Genomic DNA, 24441 nt, shown 5'->3' on the forward strand with positions numbered 1-24441 from the left:
TGACTGAGGTATGGCCTTTGTGGAAAAACTGAGTCCCAAGGTAATACAAACAAGCTTATGTCCCATGTTTTCTCATTTTTTTGTTTTATGTGTTTTTATTTAGAGATACAGTGCTGAATAGGCCCTTCCGGCCCAATGAGCTGCACCGCCCAACAACCCAGCAAATTTAACCTGAGCCCGATCTACGATGGTTAGTCAACCTACTAACCAGTACATCTCTAGGCTGTGGGAGGAAACCCATGCACACGTGGGAAAGAACGTACAAACTAACTTACAGAAGACTGTTGAACTCTGATGTCCAAGCTTTAATAGTGTTGCATTAACTGTGATGCTACCAGGGCACCCTTATGGAACTCTGTTCTAAAGAATGGGGGCTGTGCAGGTATTGTTGGTGCTAGTTTATCTGGTAACCTGATAATCCAGGATATTTATAATCAGAGTCAGATTAACTATCACTGATTTATATGACGTGAAATTTGTTGTTTTGTGACAGTAGTACAGCACAGTACATTTAAGTTACAACAGATAGTGCATAAGAGGGGTTTGTGGACCATTCAGATATATGAAGTTTGAGGAGAAGAAGCTGTTCCTGACTCATTGAGTGAGGGTCTTCAGGCTTTTGTATCATTTCTCCAATGCGAAAATGAGAAGAATACATATCTTGGATAGTGAGGGTCCTTAATGCCTCTTGAAACATCACCTTTTGAAGATTCAGATTCAGATTCAGTTTATTGTCATTTACAAACCACAAATGCAATGCAGTTAAAAAATGAGACAATGTTCCTCCAGAATGATATCACAAAAGCACATGACAAAACAGACTACACCAGAAAATCCACATAACGTTTGGCAATCCCCAATCCAGAGTCCAGAGAGGCTGCTGCGTATTAATATCGCGCTACCATCTTAGCACGTTCCCCGGAAAGGAGCTCCGAAGCCACCAGACAAAACAAGACCAAAAACTAAAGCTACGAGACCTGCACAAAACCACATAGTTACAACATATAGTTACAACAGTGCAAACAATAGCATAATTGATAAAAAACAGACTATGGGTACAGTAAAAATAGTCCAAAGATGTTAAAGGACTATAAGTTCAAAAGAAATCACCACACAGTTTCCACAAGTTCCCAGGGTCCCGACAGACTCATCATCCGACGTCAGCGGCAGAAGGGAATACCCCCGCTATGGACTTCCACGGCGCCGCCCGACTCAGCCTCGCAGACGCAGCACACACCGAAAGCGACCTGACCGCAAAGGACTCCGAGTCCGTCGAACCTCCGAGCCGACGATCCTCCCCTCCGGCACAGCTTCTCCAAGCACCATCCTCTGCCGAGCGTATTAAGACGGCCCCACCAACGGCCATCGGCAACGTAATCCCGAGGACTGGGGGCCTGTTCTTCCCAGCAGAGTCCCGGACCTCACAGCAGCAGCGGCAACGAAGAAGGTCTTCCTGGAGATTTCCCGATGTTCCTCCATGCTCCCATGTCCGTTTTCAATCAATTATGATTGAGCACGGCACCCCACTTCACAAGTAACAGATAATCAGCGCCGGAGTGGGCGCTGCAAGCTGCGTCGCGCCGCCATCTTGGAATAGAAGGTGTCATTGAAGGCAAGGAGGGTTTTGCCCGTGATGGATCCTGTTGAGTGTACAACACTCTGTAGCCTCTAGCTGTACTGTGCGGTGGCCCCTCCATACCAGATGGTGACGCAACCAGTCAAAATGGTCTCCACTGTTCATCTGTAGGAATATGGGTGTAATTGGGCAGCATGGACTTGTTGGGCTGGAAGGGTCAGCTGTTTCTCTAAAACAAATACTGGCTCAGGCAACTCTCGAGGTTCAGCACTCTCTGAGAGAACAGAACGTAGATCCGTACAGCACAGGAAAAGACCATTCGGCCCACAGTGTTATGTGAACCAATAGGATGGGACCGCAGGTAATGTGTGCATAGTAGCAAAATGGAAGCATGGTCTTTCTCTTTTATTTATCTGACTGGCTGGGTCAGATGGAATAGAAGCAATTGTAAGAAGCAGCATGCATCAGAATTAGTACAGGAACAGGACACATTCTGATACAATGTATATCCTTGGATGTTAAAAAACCGAACTTTGGTCTCCTTTCAGCCACAACTCAGTGATGCCCACAATACCATACCTGCCAACTTCTAAACGTGCAACATCTACCCTATTCCGTATATAGTGTGCATTCACATATAACACTTTCAGTCCTGTATTCATCACCCTTTGCAATTTTGCCTCCATGTTACTGGATGTTAAATTCTTTTCTCTTTCTAAACTTACTGTCTTTTTATTTATTCTGGCGACTTTCATAACATCTCCTGCACTCTCCTTCCCTTTTACCTTACCCTCACTCTTCCAAACTTGAACTGTTGAACCAGCTGTTCTGTTTAAAGACCAATCCCATTGACTGCACATTTGCCCTGTCATCTGCCTATTCCTCCTCACACTCTCACTACACACTGCATCTACTTGTACACCAACTTCCCCGTGGTCAGCTCTATCACTCCTGTCCCATCCCTCTGCCAAATTAGTTTAAACCCTCCTCAACAGCTCTAGCAAACCTGCCTGCCAGGATATTGGTCCCTCTCGAGTTAGGGGTAATCCATCCAGGACGGGTCATCAGATAAGTTAACACCAAAGAACATAAAGCTGCTGACCCTGTCCCCCAGAGCAGACTGGTCCATGGTCCTCAACAATCAGATCCTTAGTTTCACTGGCATTGTGTGAGAGCAAGTCCCAAAGAGGCAACCTCTGATTACAGTGGGGTTACAGGGACAAGCAGACAGAGAGTGGCACTGGATCTTAGTGCCATTACAGCACCAGCGACCAGGATCAATTCCACTACCTTCTGCAGGAGTTTGTACGTTCTCCCCATACATCCTCCGGATGCTCCGGTTTCCTCCCACATTCCAAAGACATACAGGTTGATGGGTCACATGGTCTGTCACTGTACTGTACCGTCCCCTCCTTTACTCCCAGTATACCCATGACTGCGTCGCCACCCACAGCTCCAATCTGCTAATTAAATTTGCCGACGACACTACACTGATTGGCCTTATCTCAAACAATAACGAGGTGGCCTACAGGGAAGAAGTCATCTCTCTGACACAGTGGTGTCAAGAAAACAACTTCAATATTGCAAAATCAAAGGAACTGGCTGTGGATTACAGGAGGAATGGCTAAACCCTATTGACATCAATGGCTCTGGGGTTGAGAGGGTGAACAGCTTCAAGGTCCTCAGCATACACATCACCGAGGTCCTTACGTAGTCTGTACACACCAGCTGTGCGGTGAAAAAGGCACAACAGCGCCTCTTTCACCTCAGACGGTTGAGGAAGTTTGGTATGAGCCCCCAAGTCCTAAGAACTTTCTACAGGGGCACAATTGAGAGCATCCTGACTGGCTGCATCACTGCCTGGTATGGGAACTGTACTTCCCTCAATCACAGGACTCTGCAGAGAGTGGTGCAGACAGTCCAGTACATCTGTAGTTGTGAACTTTCAATGATTCAGGACATTTACAAGGACAGGTGTGTAGAAAGGGCCCGTAGGATCATTCGGGACCCAAGCCATCCCAACCACAATCTACTATCCAGGAAGCTGTTACCATCTGGAAAGTGGTACCACAGCATAAAAGCCAGGACCAATAGGCTCCAGGACAGCTGTTTCTACCAGACCATCAGACTGATGAACTCACGTTGATTTGAGTGTATTTCTATATTACATTGACTGTTCTATTTATTATAAATTACTATGATTGCACATTGTACATTTAGATGGAGACATAACGTAAAGATTTTTACTCATGTATGTGAAGGATATAAGAAATAAAGTCAATTCAATTGCATCTCTAAATAGGTAGATAGATAGAAAGATAGATGTCAAAATTCAAATTGTTTAATGTCATTTCTAGTATGCAAGTGTAAAGGAGAATGAAGTAATTGTTACTCTAGATCCGATGCAGCCCAGAAAAAAAACACAAGATAAAGAACACAATAATTAAAAAAGCTCAATAAATAAATACATAAGATAGCTTATATTCATAGATTGATTGTTTGTCCATAAAGTGACACTAGGCACAGGAGTGTCAGTACATAAATCCGAGCAACACACACAAAACACCGGAGGAACTCAGCAGGCCAGGCAGCATCTAAGAAAAGAGTACAGTCAACGTTTCGGGCCGAAACCCTTTGCCAGTCCCGCCGAAGGGTTTTGGCCCAAAACACCGACTGTGCTTTTCTCCACAGATGCTGCCTGGCCTGCTGAGTTCCTCCAGCATTTTGTGTGTGTTGCTCGGATTTCCAGCATCTGCTGATTTTCTCTTGTTTGGCATTGACAAGGTGGGTGGGGTCCTTCATGACATTACTACAGATAAATGAATCTTAGATTCACAATTTTTAACTAGAACTGTGCTGATAATACTTGAGGATTAAATACATACTGTGGATAAATATACTGTAATTAGTTAGATAAATAAATAAAAATGGAAGGCTTGGGGAATGAAGAGGTTTATCAGTGCGCAGATGACGAGGGGAGATTTCGCATCAGAAAGTTTGCCTTTCTGTTACCAGACCACAGGTTCGAGGGCTGAGACCTGGCTGTGTTGGAGACAGAGGCGCAGCTTCTGAACTCCAGGTTTGATCGTGGCTTTGGCACTCTCTGTGCGGAGTTTACACTCTCCCTCTGTGACCATGTGTGTTCCCACATCCCAATGCGTGTGCGTTGGTGGATTAACCGGCCACTGTGACTCGTTGCACATGTAGAGCTCTTTATTTTTTCCTTTTTTCCAACAGAAACAAAAGTTCAAAGATTAACGTAAATTTATTATCAAAATACATATATGTCACCAAATACAACTCTGAGATTCATTTTCTTGTGGGCATATATAGTAAATACAAGAAATACAATAGAATTAATGAAGAACTGTACATGACAGCACCCAATGTGCGTCTACAAAAATAAATAATAATAAATAAGCAATAAATATCAAGAACAAGAAATGAAGACTCCTTGAAAGTGAGTCCATAGGTGGTGGAAACAGTTCAGTGATGGAGCAAGTGAAGTTATCCCCACTGTTTCAGCAGCCTGATGGATGAGGGGTAATAACTGTTCCTAAACCTGGTGGTGTTAGTCCTGAGGCTCCTGTTCCTATTTTGGCCCACAACGTCTGTGCTGAATATAGTGTCAAATCAACTCAACCAAGTGGTAAAACCTGGGGTGGGGGCAAGAGTTGATGGATGTGGGGAGAATGAAACAAGGTTAATGTGGTGAATAGTGGTGTGCCACAAGAATCAGTGCTGAGTCATTTGTTTGGCATCTATATCAGTGACCTTTTTGATAATGTGGTTAATTGGATCAGCAAGTTTGCAGATGACACCAACATTGGGGGTTTAGTGGACAGTGATAAAGTCAATCGTGGCTTGCAGAGAGATCTGCCTCAGCTGAAAAATGGCAGATGGAATTTAATGCAGACAAGTATGAGGTTTTGGACATCGGTAGGGCCAACCAAGGTAAGTCTTACACGGTGAACACTAGGGCACTGAGGAGTGTGGTAGAACAGAAGGATTTGAGAAGATAGGTCCATAATTCATTGAAAGTGGCATCATTGGCCTTCATATTGAGCACAGGAGATGGGATGTTATGTTGAAGTTACATATGACATTGGTGAGGCCTAATTTGGAGTATTGTGTGCAATTTTGATCACCTACCTACAAGAAAGATGTAAACAAGCTTGAAAGTTGCCTGGTCTGAAGGTCTTCAGTTATAAGGAAAGATTGAACAGGTTAGGACTGTATTCTTTAGAACGTAGAAGATTGAGAGGACATTTGATAGCGTTATACAAATTAACAAGAGGTATAGATAGCGTTAATATCAGCAGGCTTTTTCCACTGAGGCTGGGTGAAAGGTGAAAAGTTTAAGGGCAACATGGTGCAAGATGATGGGAGTAGGCAGCTTAACTAGTTTTAGCATGGGCTAGATGGGCTGAAGGACCTGTTTCTGTGCTGAACTCTATATGATTCTATGACTTTGTGTATGATGCACCATCAATAACTCTTGGAGATGTGAGGCGAGATATAGGCTTTTATTGGCTGGAAGAAAGAACAAGCAGCAATTGACCACCATACTACATCCTGGAGACTAAGGCCGGGGCGGAGTCCCCAATCGCCTTTATACCGGGATCCGTGGGAGGAGCCAAGGTCAGTGGGAGGAGCCACAGGAGCAGTCAGCGGGGGGGGGGGGGGGGGGTGTGTCCAGACAGGTATATGTAGTTCACCACATTTACCCCCCCTTTGTTTTAAAAGAGAGTCCCCATGGGGCGAAGTTTCTTACAAGTATATTTACAGATTAAGTCTATCAGGTGGTCGAATCTGTCGCTGCGATCTACATAGCACCGGCTGTGATTGCACAGATGCCGGTGGTGATTGCACCGGAGACGGTGGTTGTGCTGGTTCCAGCCTAACTGGAGGTGTCAGCTCACTAGGCATCAGTGATCCCTCATGAGTGTGCAAGGCGCCTGGTATATGCGCGTGCGAGACGCCCGGTATAGGAGTGTTGTGAGGAGTCTGTGTAGGGCTCGGTGTGCGCGGTGTCACCTCGGGTACAGGGTTCATAGTTATCGTGGAGTGTTCGGGGTAGTGATCTGCTGCTCCTGCGGGCGCCAGGTCGCGGACGGAGATCATGTCCTCCCGCCCATCAGGTAAGACCACGTAGGCATACTGGGGGTTCGCATGTAGAAGGTGAACCCTCTCGACCAGCGGGGAGTATTTATTGCTCCTCACATGTTTCCGGAGCAGCACTGGCCCTGGGGATGTCAGCCAAGCCGGTAGGGTGGTCCCAGTGGCAGACTTCCTGGGAAAAGAGAATAGGCGCTCGTGAGGGGTGGCATTGGTGGACGTACATAACAGGGAGCGGATAGAGTGGAGTGTCTCGGGGAGGACCTCCTGCCATTGAGAGACCAACAGCCCTTTTGACTTAAGGGCTAAAAGTGTGGCCTTCCACACTGTGGCATTCTCCCTCTCCGCCTGTCCATTTCCCCGGGGATTATAGCTTGTGGTCCGACTAGTGGTGGATTGGATAGTGGACTACTTGACAGATAGACCTCAGTATGTGCGGTTGGGAGACTGTAGGTCTGACACGGTGGTCAGCAGCACAGGAGCGCCGCAGGGGACCGTACTCTCTCCGGTCCTGTTCACCCTGTACACATCGGACTTCCAATATAACTCGGAGTCCTGCCATGTGCAGAAGTTCGCTGATGACACGGCCATAGTGGGGTGTGTCAGGAATGGACAGGAGGAGGAGTATAGGAAACTGATACAGGACTTTGTGATATGGTGCAACTCAAACTACCTGCATCTCAATATCACCAAGACCAAGGAGATGGTGGTGGACTTTAGGAGATCTAGGCCTCATATGGAGCCAGTGATCATTAATGGAGAATGTGTGGAGCAGGTTAAGACCTACAAGTATCTGGGAGTACAGTTAGATGAGAAGCTAGACTGGACTGCCAACACAGATGCCTTGTGCAGGAAGGTTATGGGGGACTATTGTTCAGCTGCAAGTAGATGGGACAATGTAGAATAATAGTTCAGCATGGACTAGATGTCCTGGAGGTCTGTAAAGCTCTATGACTTAAGAACTTTTTAAAAGCTATTATTAATGCTTTTTGAGATAGTGATTTAGATGCATATCATATTTTTTACTGAGTTAAGTATTGTATGTAATTAGTTTTGCTACAACAAGTGTATGGGACATTGGAAAAAAAGTTGAATTTCCCCATGGGGATGAGTAAAGTATCTATCTATCTATCTATCTATCTATCTATCTATCTATCTATCTATCTAGTAGCAATGCCCCTAGCCAGCAGGTACTGGCGCAGCTCGTCACTCATAAAGGAGGACCCTCTATCACTGTGGATATAGCAGGGATATCCAAACAGAGTGAAGAGCTGGCGCAGGGCTTTTATGACGGACGTGGCAGTGGTGTCGGGGCAGGGGATGGCAAAGGGGAACCGCGAGTACTCGTCAATTATGTTGAGAAAGTAGACATTGCAGTCGGTGGAGGGAAGGGGGCCCTTAAAGTCAACACTCAGTCGCTCAAAGGGGCGGGTGGCTTTGATAAGTTGCACCTTTTCAGGACGGTAGAAGTGCGGTTTGCACTCAGCGCAGACTTGGCAGTCCCTGGTCATCGTCCTGATGTCCTCAAGGGAGTACGGCAGGTTCTGGGCTTTCATGAAATGGTAAAATCGGGTGACCCCCGGGTGGCAAAGATGTGCATGGAGGGCGTATAGCCGGTCGAGCTGTGCACACGTTCCCCGGGATAGGGCATCAGGGGGCTCATTGAGCCTTCCAGGCCGATGCAGGATATCATAGTTGTAGGTGGAGAGTTCTATTCTCCACCGCAAAATTTTATCATTTTTGATTTTGCCCCGCTGTTGGTTGCTGAACATGAACGCAACTGAGCGCTGGTCGGTCAGCAAGGTGAACCTTTTGCCGGCGAGATAGTGCCTCCAGTGCCTAATAGCTTCCACTATGGCCTGGGCTTCTTTCTCCAACGCAGAGTGCCGAATTTCAGAGCCTTGAAGGGTACGAGAAAAGAATGCTACTGGCCTGCCTGCCTGAATAGCAGCCAGCACGAAATCGGAGGTGTCACTCTCTACTTGGAAGGGAATGGTCTCGTCCACCGCATGCATCGTTGCTTTGGCAATGTTCCCTTTAATGCAGCTGAAGGCCGCGCGGGCCTTGGCAGAGAGGGGAAATGTGGTAGACTTGACCAGGGGGCGGGCCTTGTCTGCGTAATGGGGGACCCATTGGGCGTAATAGGAAAAGAAGCCCAGGCACCGTCTGAGGGCTTTGAGGGTGGTGGGAAGAGGGAGTTCTAACAGGGGGCACATATGGTCGGGATCAGGGCCAATGTCCCCGTTCTCCACGACATACCCAAGGATAGCGAGTCGGGTGGTTCCAAACACACACTTGTCCCTGTTATAAGTAAGGTTCAGGGCTTTGGCCACTTGGAAAAATCGTTGGAGGTTGGCGTTGTGATCCGGCCAGTCGTGACCACAGATGGTGATGTTATCCAGATAGGGAAATGTGGCCTTCAGTTGGCACTGGTCCACCATCCGGTCCATTTCCCTCTGGAAGACAGAGACACCATTTGTGACACCGAAGGGGACGCACAGGAAGTGATAGAGCCTGCCGCCCGCCTCAAAGGCGGTGTAGGGGCGGTCCTCTGGGTGGATGGGGAGCTGGTGATCAGTGGATTTCAGATCTATTGTCGAGTACACCTTGTACTGAGCTATCTGGTTGACCATATCCGCGATGCGGGGTAGGGGGTACGCGTCAAGCTGCGTGAACCTATTGATGGTCTGGCTATAGTCCACGACCAACCTATTTTTCTGCCCGGTCCGAACAACAACCACCTGGGCCCTCCAAGAACTTGTGCTTAGCTCAATGATCCCCTCCCTGAGCAGCCGCTGCACCTCCGACTGAATGAAGGCCCTGTCCCCTGCGCTGTACCTCCTGCTTTTAGTTGCCACAGGTTTACAGTCGGGGGTTAGGTTGGCGAACAGCGGTGGGGGAGGGATCTTGAGGGTGGAGAGGCTGCAAGTGGTGTCAGTAGCGCAGCTGTCGGCATGGTGCTGGGTGGGATGTGTGGGTCGGTGTGTGTGTGTGGTCAGTAGCGGGGTATATGACGAAGTCCCACAAAACTGAGGATTCCTGACAGTGAGTAAACTTTGGGGCTGACCCTCAAAAGGAGGATTCTGACTTTACGTCCAGAAAAATTAGACTTGGACCCCCAAACTCCAGAAGCAGCTCTTGCCTTTGAACTCTGGCTTGCATGCTTCCAATCATACTTGGAACAGATTCCAGTGACTGAGCCTGCCACAATGTACAAAATCCTACTATCAAGAGTAAGTCCGAAAGTATATTCCCTTATCAGAGACCTGCCGACCTACCAAGGGGCACTGGACGCCCTCAAAAGACAGTACCTGTGGCCGGTGAACACCGTCTATGCAAGACATCGCTTAGCGACGCGGTGGCAGTGACCCGACGAGTCGAGCGCTGAGTTTGTCCGGGCCCTACAGACACTCGTACGGGCCTGCGACTGCAAGGGACTGACAGCGGAACAGCATGCGGAGCTCCTGGTACGAGACTGCTGGAAAATGCCGATCTTACCTTACGCTCGGCGATCGAGACGGCCGACACGCTGGAGGCTGCTCTGCACAACGCTGATGCTGTCCAGCCGCGCGATCCCTCGCCGGTTCCGTGGACACTGCAGACCCTGCCACCTGCGAGCGAATTCACCGCCGCCGCTGCCAGTCGCAAGTCCACGAACTCCCCGAAACCGACCACAGCTGCTGCCAGTCGCAACTCCGTGCAGTGTTACTTCTGTGGACTCGAAAAGCACCCCCGAAAACGCTGCCCGGCCCGAGAAGCGACCTGCTCCAACTGCGGGAAGAAGGGCCATTTCGCCAAGGTCTGTAAGTCTAAACCACGAGCGGGGTCGGGCAGCGCTGCGTGTGAGGCATGGGGGCCGCCATCTTGCCTGCCTGCCTCGTGCGAGGCATGGGGGCCGCCATCTTGCCTGCCCGGATGTGGGCGGCCATCTTTGTCGGCGCCACCTCGCCCCGCCCCCGACCCACCGGTGCTTACCGGGCACCATGACGGCAGTTCAACTCTGGCCACCGTAACCCTCGACTAAAGCACCCCACTCCAGCTTGCAAGGTCAATGATGGACATCCTGGTGGAGGGGCACAGGACTAGCTGCCTGTTTGACACGGGCAGCACTGAGAGTTTTATTGACCCAGACACGGTGCAACGCTGCGGACTCGTGACACGGCCGGTAAGCCAGAGGGTCACCATGGCTTCTGGGTCGTATTCCACAAACATCCGGGTGAGTTGTGTAGCGACATTGGTGGTGCAGGGCACAGAATATCGGAAATTTGCGCTACTGGTCATGCCTCAACTGTGCGCGCCTGTGCTATTGGGGCTGGACTTCCAGAGCCACCTCGAAAGTGTGACTATGGCATATGACGGGCCCCTCCCACCACTCACTGTCAGGAATCCTCAGTTTGGTGGGACTTCGTCACATACCCCGCTACTGACCACGCACACACACCAACCCACACATCCCACCCAGCACCATGCCGACAGCTGCACTACTGACACCACTTGCAGCCTCTCCACCCTCAAGATCCCTCCCCCACCGCTGTTCACCAACCTGACCCCCGACTGTAAACCTGTGGCAACTAAAAGCAGGAGGTACAGCGCGGGGGACAGGGCCTTCATTCAGTCAGAGGTGCAGCGGCTGCTCGGGGAGGGGATCATTGAGCCAAGCATAAGTTCTTGGAGGGCCCAGGTGGTCGTTGTTCGGACCGGGCAGAAAAATAGGATGGTCGTAGACGATAGCCAGACCATCAATAGGTTCACGCAGCTTGACGTGTACCCCCTACCCCGCATCACGGATATGGTCAATCAGATAGCTCAGTACAAGGTGTACTCAACAATAGATCTGAAATCCGCTTATCACCAGCTCCCCATCCGCCCAGAGGACCGCCCCTACACCGCCTTCGAGGCGGGTGGCAGGCTCTATCACTTCCTGTGCTTCCCCTTCGGTGTCACAAATGGTGTCTCGGTCTTCCAGAGGGAAATGGACCGGATGGTGGACCAGTGCCAAATGAAGGCCACATTTCCCTATCTGGATAATATCACCATCTGTGGTCACGACTGGTCGGATCACAACGCCAACCTCCAACGATTTTTCCAAGTGGCCAAAGCCCTGAACCTTACTTATAACAGGGACGTGTGTGTTCGGAACCACCCGACTCGCTATCCTTGGGTATGTCGTGGAGAACGGGGTCATTGGCCCTGATCCCGACCGTATGCGCCCCCTGTTAGAACTCCCTCTTCCCACCACCCTCAGAACCCTCAGACGGTGCCTGGGCTTCTTTTCCTATTACGCCCAATGGGTCCCACATTACGCAGACAAGGCCCGCCCCCTGGTCAAGTCTACCACATTTCCCCTCTCTGCCGAGGCCCGCGTGGCCCTCAGCTGCATTAAAGGGAACATTGCCAAAGCAATGATGCATGCGGTGGACGAGACCATTCCCTTCCAAGTAGAGAGTGACACCTCCGATTTCGTGCTGGCTGCTATTCAGGCAGGCAGGCCAGTAGCATTCTTTTCTCGTACCCTTCAAGGCTCTGAAATTCGGCACTCTTACAGCCAATAAAATTGATGCACCATCAATAACTCTTGGAGACGTGAGGTGAGGCGCTTTTAAGAAATTTAAAAGTGGATAAATCTCCGGGTCCTGACCGGATATTCCCCAGGACCTTGAGGGAAGTTTGTGTAGAGATAGCAGGAGCTCTGACGGAGATCTTTCAGATGTCATTAGAAACAGGGATTGTGCCGGAGGATTGGCGTATTGCTCATGTGGTTCCATTGTTTAAAAAGGGTTCTAGAAGTAAGCCTGGCAATTATAGACCTGTCAGTTTGACATCAGTGGTGGGTAAATTAATGGAAAGTATTCTTAGAGATAGTATTTATAATTATCTGGATAGACAGGATCTGATTAGGAGTAGCCAGCATGGATTTGTGCGTGGAAGGTCATGTTTGACAAACCTTATTGAATTTTTTGAAGTAGTTACGAGGAATGTTGACGAGGGTAAGGCAGTGGATGTAGTCTATATGGACTTCAGCAAGGCCTTTGACAAAGTTCCACATGGAAGGTTAGTTAAGAAGGTTCAGTCGTTAGGTATTAATGCTGGAGTAATAAAATGGATTCAACAGTGGCTAGATGGGAGATGCCAGAGAGTAGTGGTGGATAATTGTTTATCGGGATGGAGGCCGGTGACTAGCGGGGTGCCTCAGGGATCTGTTTTGGGCCCAATGTTGTTTGTAATATACATAAATGATCTGGATGATGGGGTGGTAAATTGGATTAGTAAGTATGCTGATGATACTAAGGTAGGAGGTGTTGTGGATAATGAGGTGGGTTTTCAAAGCTTGCAGGGAGATTTATGCCAGTTAGAAGAATGGGCTGAACGTTGGCAGATGGAATTTAATGCTGAGAAGTGTGAGGTTCTACATTTTGGCAGGAATAATCCAAATAGAACATACAGGGTAAATGGTAGGGCATTGAGGAATGCAGTGGAACAGAGAGATCTAGGAATAACAGTGCATAGTTCCCTGAAGGTGGAGTCTCATGTAGATAGGGTGGTGAAGAAGGCTTTTGGAACGCTGGCCTTTATAAATCAGAGCATTGAGTACAGAAGTTGGGATGTAATGTTAAAATTGTACAAGGCATTGGTAAGGCCAAATTTGGAATATTGTGTACAGTTCTGGTCACCGAATTATAGGAAAGATATCAATAAATTAGAGAGAGTGCAGAGACGATTTACTAGGATGTTACCTGGGTTTCAGCACTTAAGTTACAGAGAAAGGTTGAACAAGTTAGGTCTCTATTCATTGGAGCGTAGAAGGTTGAGGGGGGATTTGATCGAGGTATTTAAAATGTTGAGAGGGATAGATAGAGTTGACGTGAATAGGCTGTTTCCATTGAGAGTAGGGGAGATTCAAACGAGAGGACATGATTTGAGAGTTAGGGGGCAAAAGTTTAAGGGAAACACGAGGGGGTATTTCTTTACTCAGAGAGTGATAGCTGTGTGGAATGAGCTTCCTGTAGAAGTAGTAGAGGCCAGTTCAGTTGTGTCATTTAAGGTAAAATTGGATAGGTATATGGATAGGAAAGGAGTGGAGGGTTATGGGCTGAGTGCGGGTAGGTGGGACTAGGTGAGATTAAGAGTTCGGCACGGACTAGGAGGGCCGGAATGGCCTGTTTCCGTGCTGTGATTGTTATATGTTATATAGGCTTTTATTGGCTGGAAGAAAGAACAATCAGTAATTGACCACCACACTGCATCCTGGAGACTGAGGCCGGGGCGGAGTCCCCAATCGCCTTTATATCGGGGTCCGTGGGAAGAGCCACAGGAGCAGTCAGCAGGGGGTGTGTGTCCAGACAGGTATATGTAGTTCACCACAGTGTAGAATGGTAGAAATAGATGTTTGAATGTTGTTACAGTGTTCGAAGGCCAAAGGCTCTCTTCTCTCTCTCTCTCTCTCTCTCTCTCTCTCTCTCTCTCTCTCTCTCTCTCTCTCTCTCTCTCTCTCTCACTCTCACTCTCTCTCTCTCTCTCTCTCTCTCTCTCTCTGTCTTTCCCTCTCTCTGTCCTGTTTGACACTAGCTGAGAGACATAAAGCTGACACAAATTGTAAAGAATGTTACTCGCTGAACTACCATTCAGTTTTGTGCATCATCCTGTTGTAATGGGTTACGCTGGTTGTCGGGAAGTTCCCACAATCTTTCCTGAGTTAAATTGTAGCAACACACATGGTTTAGTGGTAAGTGCTCGTGTGTCTGAGTCATGGGTCATTGCCTTATATTTTGGTCCAGTCCTCAGCATTAGAGGAACTTAAAATCATCTGATGTCCCTGGTCCTGTGGAAGATCCCGTGGCATTGTCTGTTTCACCATTTAAATTCATTACATTTAAACTTGTCTCAGTAACACTGACACCACTAAGCTGTGGTGGTATGATGAAGATGTAGAGAAGCTGCAGGAATGATTGTCTATGTGTTACTCTGGATTTCCTGCATCTGCAGAATCTCTTGTGTTTATGATTTGCTGTTCCATTGCGAAGTCTCTTTGAGGGATATCTACCCAGAAGAAATTTAAATCTTCTCTTTGACGGGAATTCAACGAAACCCTCTCTCACCGCTGCTGCCCTCTGACTCTCCGACCATGGGGTCAGCCAGAGTCGCTACCACAGTCGTGTATCTCGCTTGTACCCCTTCTCCTCCCCCACCTTCTTATTCCGGGTTCTTCCCCCTTCCTTTCCTGTCTTGATAAAGGCTCTCAGCGGAAAACTGCGACTGTTTATTCATGTCCATAGACACTGAGTTCCTCTGGCATTTTGTGTGTGGGTTGCTCTGGAATCAGAATCAGGTTTAAAATCAATGGCAAATGTCGTGAAATCTGTTAACTTTGTGGCAGCAGTACATGATAATAGAGAAAAAAAGAAAATTGTGAATTACATTAAGTCCATACAGGGTGTAAGGTGTGGTAGCACACACAACACATGATAACTTATGAAGGTAAGGATAAAATCTACATAAATAACAAACTCAAGTGCATTAATATTGAATATTGTAAGGTACAGAACATATTAACCAGTAACACTTCGAACACGATGTGGCAGGGCGTTCAGAAGCCTAACGGCCTGAGGAAGAAACTGTTTCCCTCCTGACCGTTCTTGTTTTATGCATTGTAGTCCCCTGCCTGATGGTAGAAAGTCAAAGAGGACACTGGATGGATGGGTGGGATCCGTAATAATACTAAGGGTCCTGCGTACGCAGCGCTCCTGATAAATGTCCCTGATGGATGTTGGGGAGCCTCCCATGATCCTCTCATCAGTTCTCACTGTCCTTTGTAGGGACTTCTGGTCTGGTGCTCGACTGGTCCCATACCAGATGGAGATACAACTTGTCAGGACCCTCTCAATGGTGCTACTGTAAGTGCATTTAAGATGGGAGGATGGAGCCTTACTTGCCTCAATCTTCTTAGGAAGTGGAGGCATTGCTGAGCTTTCTAGTTCAGGGAGGTGATATTAAGAAAACAATGGAGGGTCACCTGTGATGTGAACTCCCAGGAACTTGGTGCACTTGGCTCTCTCTGGAGGAGCGATGTATTCACAGAGGGGGTGGTTTGTCTGCACCTTCCTGAGTCCACAGTGATTTCCTCTGTCTCCTCCACGTTCAGGCTTAGGTTGTTTTCTCATACCAATCCACCAGCCACTCCACTTCCTCTCGATACTCCATCTCGTCATCGTTCTTGATAAGGCCAACCACTGTCGTGTCACCCACAGCTTGATGACCTGGTTTGAGCGGGATCCTGCGGTACAGTCGTTTATCAGCAGTGTGAACAGCAGCGGGCTGAGCCCTGGGGAGCGCCAGTGCTCAGTGTAATGGGGCCGGAGACGTTGCTACCCACACGGACTGACTGTGGCCTTGCTGTTAACAAGTCCAGTATCCAACTGCCGAGGGAGGTACTGAGACCCTATGTGGACAGTTTCCCCACTAGTTTCTGGGGTATGATGGTGTTGAATACCGAACTGAAGTCTATAAACAACAGTCTGGCATATGAGACCCCATTTTCCAGGTGAGACAGGACAGAGTGCAGGGCAGATGCTATTACAGAAGGCAAGTATCAATTTGAATGATAAGTGAACTGGAAAGGGTCCAGTGTGGCTGGGAGAAAGGCTTTAATGTGCTCCATGACCAGTCACTCAAAGCATTTTATAATGGTTGATGTTAATGCCACTGGACGATAGTCACTTAGGCAGGTTACTGTCATCTTCTATGGCACCAGAATGATGTTGCTACCTTGAAAATCAAGGGGAAAATGGATTGTTCCAGAAAGATGATAAATACATGCATCATCACTTCCGTCAGCTGGGCTGCGCAGTCTTTCACAACCAGACCTGGTATGTTATCGGGCCCCGCAGTTTTACATGGGTTGACTCTGACCAGGGTCTTCCTGACCTCAGCTTCAGCCAGACGGAGTGTCTGCTCCCCTGGGGGAGGGGGGCCTTCCTCACCAGCACTTTGCTCTGTGCATCAAACCGGGTGTAGAAGACATTCAGCCTGTTGGGGAGTGAAGCATCCTGGTCACTGACACGCAGGGTAGACTTGTAGACTGCAAAATCTTCTGAATTTCCTGCCACATGTGCCTCGTGTGTCTGGTGTCACAGAAGTGACTGTAAATTCTCTGAGAATGCTCCCATTTCACCTTCCTGATGGAGTGGGAAAGCAGAATTCCTACTTCCCTGTTGCATCCTCCGATCTAAAAGCTGCATCACGATTAGTCGGCCATGCACGGACCTCTGCAGTGAGCCAGGGCTTCTGATTTCCCTCACCAGGATGAGCTTCGTGATAGTAACATTCTTCAGTACACTTCTCTCTGTAGCTGGTCACAGAATCCACATATTCCTCGACGTTAACATGGTTTCCATAGCTAGCAGCCTCCCTGAACATTCTCCAGTTCGTATGATCAAAGCAGTCCTGCAGTGCGAAGGTTGCACCCTTGGGCCAGGTTTTCATCACCTTTAGAACTGGTTTGACCCATTTGAACACTGGTTTGCATGCTGGGAGTAATATTTCAGATAAGTGATCAGACAGTCCAATGTGGGGTCAAGGGACTGCTTTATAGTCACCTGGTATGTTAGTGTTAACCAGCTATCGTGTATTTTCACCTCTACTAGCAAAAAACAACTAGTGGAGTTTAGGCAGGATTGTCCTTAGGTTCAATTAGTTAAAATCACTTGCAATAACAGTATATATTAAATAGTTAAATTAAAAAAGAAAGTGCAAAAATAGGATATAAAAGAAGTAGTGAGGCACACCTCGGACTTCAACTACTGCACAGAGTCTTGCCATCTTCTGAAGTTTTCTGATGACTCTGCCATAGTTGGATGCATCAGCAAGGGAGATGAGGCTGAGTACAGGGCTACGGTGGGAGACTTTGTCACATGGTGCGAGCAGAATCATCTGCAGCTTAATGTAAAAAGACTAAGGAGCTGGTGGAGGACCTGAGGAGGGCTAAGGCACCGGTGATCCCTGTTTCCATCCAAGGGGTCAGTGTGGACATGGTGGAGGATTACAAATACCTGGGGATATGAATTGACAATAAACTGGACTGGTCAAAGAACACTGAGGCTGTCTACAAGAAGGGTCAGAGCCATCTCTACTTCCTGAGGAGACTGAGGTCCTTTAACATCTGCCAGACGATGCTGAGGATGTTCTACGAGTCTATGGTGGCCAGTGCTATCATGTTTGCTGTTGTGTGCTGGGGCAGCAGGCTGAGGGTAGCAGACACCAACAGAATCAACAAACTCATTCGTAAGGCCAGTGATGTTGTGGGGGTGGAACTGGACTCTCTGACTGTGGTGTCTGAAAAGAGGATGCTGTCCAAGTTACATGCCATCTTGGACAATGACTCCCAACCACTCCATAATGTACTGGTTAGGCACAGGAGTACATTCAGCCAGAGACTCATTCCACCGAGATGTAACACTGAGCGTCATAGGAAGTCATTCCTGCCTGTGGCCATCAAACTTTACAACTCCTCCCTCAGAGTGTCAGACACCCTGAGCCAATAGGCTGGTCCTGGACTTATTTCCACTTGGCATGATTAACTTATCATTATTTAATTATTTATGGTTTTACATTGCTATATTTCTACACTATTCTTGGTTGGCGCGGCTGTAACGAAACCCAATTTCCCTCGGGATCAATAAAGTATGTCTATCTGTCTGTCTGTCTGTTCATGGGTTCAATGTCCATTCAGAAATCGGATGGCAGACAGGAGGAAGCTGTTCCTGAGTTGTTGAGTGGATTTCCAGCATCTGCAGAATCTTTTGTGTTTAAGATTTTCATGTTCTGTACAAATTTCAGCAGAAACTTAAGACAAAGGAGACCTGCATTGTCCTCCTTGCAGGGGATATTGATAATAGATCAGAAAGAGATGTACAAAATTCTATGATATGCAAAACTGTAACTCATTTACATATGATGAATCAGAATCAGGTTTATTATCGCAAATATGTGTCGTGAACATGTTAACCTGAGCGGCCACGTTCAGTGAGCTGTGGACTTTGGATCCAATGTCACTTAGTATATCAACATGAGAAAATCTGCAGATGCTGGAAATCCGAGAACACACACAAAATGCTGGAGGATCTCAGCAGGCCAGACAGCATCCGTGGAAAAAAGCACAGTTGACATTTCGGGCCGAAACCCTTTGGCAGGACTGGAGAAAAAAAGCTGAGGAGTAGATTTGAAAGGTGGGGGGAGGGGAGAGAGAAATGCTAGGCGATAGGTGAAACTCGGAGGGGGGAGGATGAAGCAAAGAGCTGGGAGGTTGATTGGTGAAAGAGCCAGAAGACCATGGAAGAAAGAAAAAAGGCGGGGGGGGGGGGATCGGTGGAGGAGCACCAGAGGGAGGCGATGGGCAGCAAGGACATAACATGAGGGAGGGACAAGGGGATGGGAAATGGTGAAGGGTGGGGGGAGACATTACTGGAAGTTTGAGAAATCGATGTTCATGCCATCAGGTTGGAGGCTACCTGATGCACCATCAATAACTCTCGGAGACGTGAGGCGAGATATAGGCTTTTATTAGCTGGAAGAGAGCAGTCAGCAGCAAGAGACCATCACACAACATCCTGGAGACTGAGGGAGGAGCAGTGCCTCCAATCGCCTTTATACCGGGGTCAGTGGGAGGAGCCACAGGAGCAGTGGGGGGGGGGGGGGGGCGTGTCCAGACAGGTATATGTAGTTCACCACACTACTCAAACGGAATAAGGTGTTGTTCTGCTAACCTCAGTGTGGCCTGATCACGACAGTGGAGGAAGCCATGGATGGACATATTGGAATGGGAAGTGGAATTATAATGGGTGGCTGCTGGGAGATCCCGCTTGTTCTGGCGGACAGAGCATAGATGTCATGATATTTGTTTTGCAGCAGCAATACAGTGCATTATCCAAAGCAACGCACAAAATGCTGGAGAAACTCAGCAGGTTAGCAGCATCTATGGAGAGGAACCTATGGAGTTGACATTTCAAACTGAGACCCTCCATCAGGACTAGGACCCATTATTAACTCTGCTAGATCTGAAGGCCACCATATCAAATGCAATTTTGATTATTTAATAATCTTTATATTCTATAATAAGATTGAAATCATCAAGACGAGTGGGTGTTCAGTGCTGTCTACCAGCCTCTTGCTCGCTGCCGCTGGAGTGAAGTGTCTGCGTGTGACAGCCTCTCCCACTCGCTCACTGCACCTCGCGGGTCCGTGTCTGAATGGTCTCTCTCTCCCTCGGTAGTGTCAGAGGATGGTCCCGAAGCCCTGGGTTTGATCAATACGGTTTGTGGGTTGGACTCTCTAGTTCACGTAATGATGTGTTTCTGATTTCCGGTCACTCCATTTGTTGCTATTTTATGTGATTTTGATTGGGGCAGCCTGCAGATAACAACTGACACAGCACTAGATTAAACAGAAATGAGCTGAGCTGAATATGCCTGTGCTGCGTTTTATAATCTGTGTTTTTTGCTCATTTTCTTTGCCGTTTGTGTGATTTGTTTTTCTTTTGTGCAGGGTTGTGGGGATGGGGGGGGTGATTTTTTTTTTGAACGGGTTGCTTCCATGGATTTCTTTGTTTTGTGATTGTCTGTGCAGAATACAAATCTTATGATTGCACACTGCAAACACACGTTGATAATACATGTACTTTAAATCTTTGAATCTTTTTGCACCAGGTTTTATTATCTGTGTGTAAGAATGCTGATTGGCTCCGTGGGTTCTACACGCTGTACGTCCAGCTTCTCCCATTTGGAAAACGTTCATTCCTTAACTTTCTAAGCTTGAACTGACAAACAAGCGAAGACAAATTGTGCAAATAGAAAAAATAATAAATAATACTGAGAACATGAGTAGTCGAGTCCTTGAAAATGAGTCTGTAGTTTGTGGAATCAGTTCAGTGTTGAGGTGAGTTATCCACGCTGGTTCAGGAGACCCGGCTAATAATTGCAAGCATGCCATGTGCTTTCTTCACCGCCCTGTTCCACGTTCAGCGAGCTGTGGACTTTGTCACTTGGTATATCAACATGAGAAAATCTGCAGATGCTGGAAATCCAAAGCAACACACACAAAACGCTGGAGGAACTCAGCAGGTCAGGCAGAATCCATGAAAATGAATAAACAGTTGACGTTTTGGGCCGAGACCCTTCTTCAGGGCTGAATGGTAGGGTGAAGATGCCAGAATAAAAAGATGGAGGGAGGGGAAGGAGGTGAAGGAGCTGAAGGTGAAAGATGAGGCCAGATGGGTAGGAAAGATGCAGAGGAAGGAATCTGATAGGAGAGGAGAGTGGACCATGGGAGAAAGGGAAGGAACAGGTGACCCAGGGGTAAGGTGATAGGCAAGCAAGAAGAGGCAAGAGGCTACAGCGGCAATAAAAGAAGAAGGGAATTATTCTACTGGAAGGAGAAATCAACATTTATGCCATCAAGATGGAGGCTACTGAGGCAATTATAAGGCATTGCCCCTCCACCCAGAGGTTGGCCTCATCTTGGCACAAGTGCAAGTCATGGACAGATATGTCGGGATGGGAATGGCAATCAGAATTAAAATGTTTGGCCACTGGGAAGTTCTATCTTTGGTAGATGAAGCGGTCCCCCAATTTGCAATGGGTCTCAGCAATGTAGAGCAGGCCACATCGGGAGCACTGACACTATAGACTCTTAACGCAGTTATAAGTTCTGCCATTAGCTGAGAATTTTTCCGTCACATTTGCTCTTCCAAAGTGCAGCATCTCACATTTACTTTCCCTGAGAAACTTTGTTGTGGAGGGGGCCCCGGGGATTTAGGCACAGTGCTGAGATAGGACCAGCAATATATTTCCAATATCGTTGATGTTTTTATTTTTCTTCGAGTTAGGGGGTCGGGATTTGTATTGTTGTTGTTTTTTTCTGTGGGGAGGTGGTGGGGGATTCTGGGGTCCGTGAGTTTCGGTTCTTTTTCTTTTTGTGTGTATTTCATGGCTATCTGGAGAAGATAAATATCAGAGTTATATTGTAATGGATACTTCGACAATAAAATTAACCTTTGAACCTTTGACATGAGGAGGGTGTGTGATTACAGGGGAACCTGCAGGTGGTGGTGCTCCCTGCTCCTGCCACTCTTAGTCCTCTTAGTGGTGAAGGTCACCGCTGTTGGGGCAGTCACCACAGTCAGAACCAGAATCAGGTTTATTCTTAACACGAGAGATTCTGCAGATGCTGGAAATTCTGAGCAACACACACAAAATGCCGAAGGAACTCAGCAGGCCAGGCAGAATCTATGGAGAAGAATAAACAGTTGATATTTTGGGCCAAGACTCTTCAATCAGGACAGATTAAAGGTAATATTAATAGTATTTAAAGATAAACTTTGGTAGTCTGGTAATTTAATTTATCAGAATTCTGGCAATATCTGCCCCCTCCCCATCAATTTGTATTCTGGCTCCCGACTTACCCCTTCTCTTCACCTCACCTGGCCGTCACCTCCCTCTAGTGCCCCCTCCTCCTTCCCTTTTTCCCATGGTCCACTCTCCTCTCCAATCAGATTCCTTATTCTTCAGCCCTTTACCTTTTCCACCTATCCCCTCCCAGCTTCTCATTTAATCCCCCTCCCCCACCCACCTACCTACCTCCCCCCTCATTTAGTCTCACCTATCACATGTCAGCTTGTCCTCCCCCCCTCGTATTCTTAACAGACTTCTGCCCCTTTCCTTTCTAGCCCTGATGATGTCGACTGTTTATTCCTCTCCAGAGGCGCTGCCTGACCTGCTGAGTTCTTCCAGCAGTTTGTGTATGTTACTCAGGTTTATTATCAGTGACAGATGTCCTGAAATTTGTTGTTTTCCTGCAGCAGTACAGCCCAAGATATAAAATTATGAAAAGTTGCAAAAACAAGTAAATGTTCCAGGTCAAAAGAGGAATAATGAGATAGTATTCATGGATTCTTGGATTGTTCAGAAATCTGATGGCAGAGGGAAGAAGCTTAGATGTTTAGCTAGGCACATGAATGAGAGAAATGTCCATGTGCAAGAGTTTAGTTTAGTTGGCCATTTAATTGGTACAGCAGAACATTGTGGGCTGAAGGGCCTGTCCCTGTGTTGTACTGTTCTATATTGAAGTTGTATAAGATGTTGGTGAGGCCTAATTTGGAGTATTGTGTGCAGTTTTGGTCAACTACCTACAGGAAAGATGTAAACAAGGTTGAAAGAGAACAGAGAAAATTTAAAAGGATGTTGCTGGGACTAAAGGATCTGAGTTATCAGGAAAGATTGAATAGGTTAGGACCTGATTCTTTGGAGTGTAGAAGATTGAGATATTTGATAGAGGTATACAAAATTATGAGAGGTATAGATAGGGTAAATGAGAACTTTTTTTCCACTGAGTTTGGGTGGGACTACAACAGAGGTCATGGGTTAAGGGTGATAGAGAGTGGTGACAGTGTGGAATGAGCTACAAACTACAAATGGTGTATGAAAGCTTGATCTCAACATTTGAGAGAAATTTGGATAGGTACAGGGATATGGAGAGATATGGAGGGCTATGGCCCAGGTGCAGGTCGATAGTTTAAATGGTTTAGCATGGACTGGTTGGGCCAAAGGGTCTGTTTCTGTGCTGTAGTTTTCTATGACTCTATGTTCGAGGCAATTCCTAAATCATTGTGTGTAATGCACTTGTCGCTGTTACCACAGTCACTGTTTGCATCACCTCGAAAGTAAATACAAACTGCAAGTGGGCATGTAGATAAAATATGATAAAGGTGGAGGTGACTACGTTATAGTCACATGAGAGATTTTGCCTTTGCAGGCTAGTTAGAGGATTACCGTCAAAATTGCGGAAACTTAACCAAGTTGCTGTTTATAGAGGTAACTGTTACACTTTTGCAAGATTCAAGATTCCAGATTATTTCCAGTACATAAGTGTAAAGGAGAACAAAATACCCAGAAAAGATAAAGAACATAATAATATTACTCAAACATACACAATAAATATAAATGCGTAAGATAGTTTTTATACATAGATTGATTGTATGTCCATAAAGTGACACTAGGCTGTACATAAGGTGACTGACAGTAAGTTATAAAGTAATGGTGGAGTTAGTGGGTGGAGATGTTGATCAGACTTACTGTTTGGGGAAAGTAACTGTTTTTGAGTGTGGTGGTTCTGGTGTGGATGCTATGTAGCCTCCTCCCTGATGGGAGTGGGACAAACAGTCCATGAGCAGGGTGGGTGAGGTCTCCATGATGTTCCTGGCCCTTTTCCAGCACCTTTTTGTGTGGGTAGGCTGGTGCCGGTGATGTGCTGGGTGGCAGAGCCTTCCTGTGCTCCGCCTAAGTGCAGTTTTCATACCGAGCAGTGATGCTCTCTGCTGCACACCTCTATTTATATATTTATCGATATGCAGAGTGGAAAAGGGCCTTTCAGCCTTTTGAACTGCACTGCCCAGCAAGCCTCCGATTTAACCGCAGCCTAACTGCGGGACAATTGACAATGACCAATTAACCCACATGTATGGTCACGGGGAGGATGTACAAACTCCTCATGGGCAGTGGCATGAGCATGACATAGAGTATAGATGTGCAAGTTCCAGCTCTCTTCAGCCTCCTCAGAAAGTAGTGGACTCGGACAGCTTTCCTGGATGTGTCTGGGACCATGAGAGGTTCCAGTGGCAGTGGCAGGAGTTTGAAACTATATATTGTTACAATGATACAATGCTCCAATTATAAATGTATCCAGGAATACAGCCGGAAGAG

General features: G+C 47.2%; 1 long non-coding RNA gene across 1 annotated transcript; it reads right to left on the bottom strand.

The window, feature by feature from the left end:
* Positions 1-710: 710 nt before the first annotated feature.
* Positions 711-1815, bottom strand: LOC140734979 (uncharacterized). The gene is made up of 2 exons (XR_012100651.1): positions 1238-1815; positions 711-977 (listed from the first exon to the last, which is right to left on the bottom strand). It is a non-coding gene; the product is annotated as an uncharacterized lncRNA (long non-coding RNA).
* Between the last annotated feature and the right edge of the window lie 22626 nt (positions 1816-24441).

This window comes from Hemitrygon akajei, chromosome 10, assembly GCF_048418815.1.
Source record: "Hemitrygon akajei chromosome 10, sHemAka1.3, whole genome shotgun sequence".
Lineage (NCBI taxonomy): Eukaryota > Metazoa > Chordata > Chondrichthyes > Myliobatiformes > Dasyatidae > Hemitrygon > Hemitrygon akajei.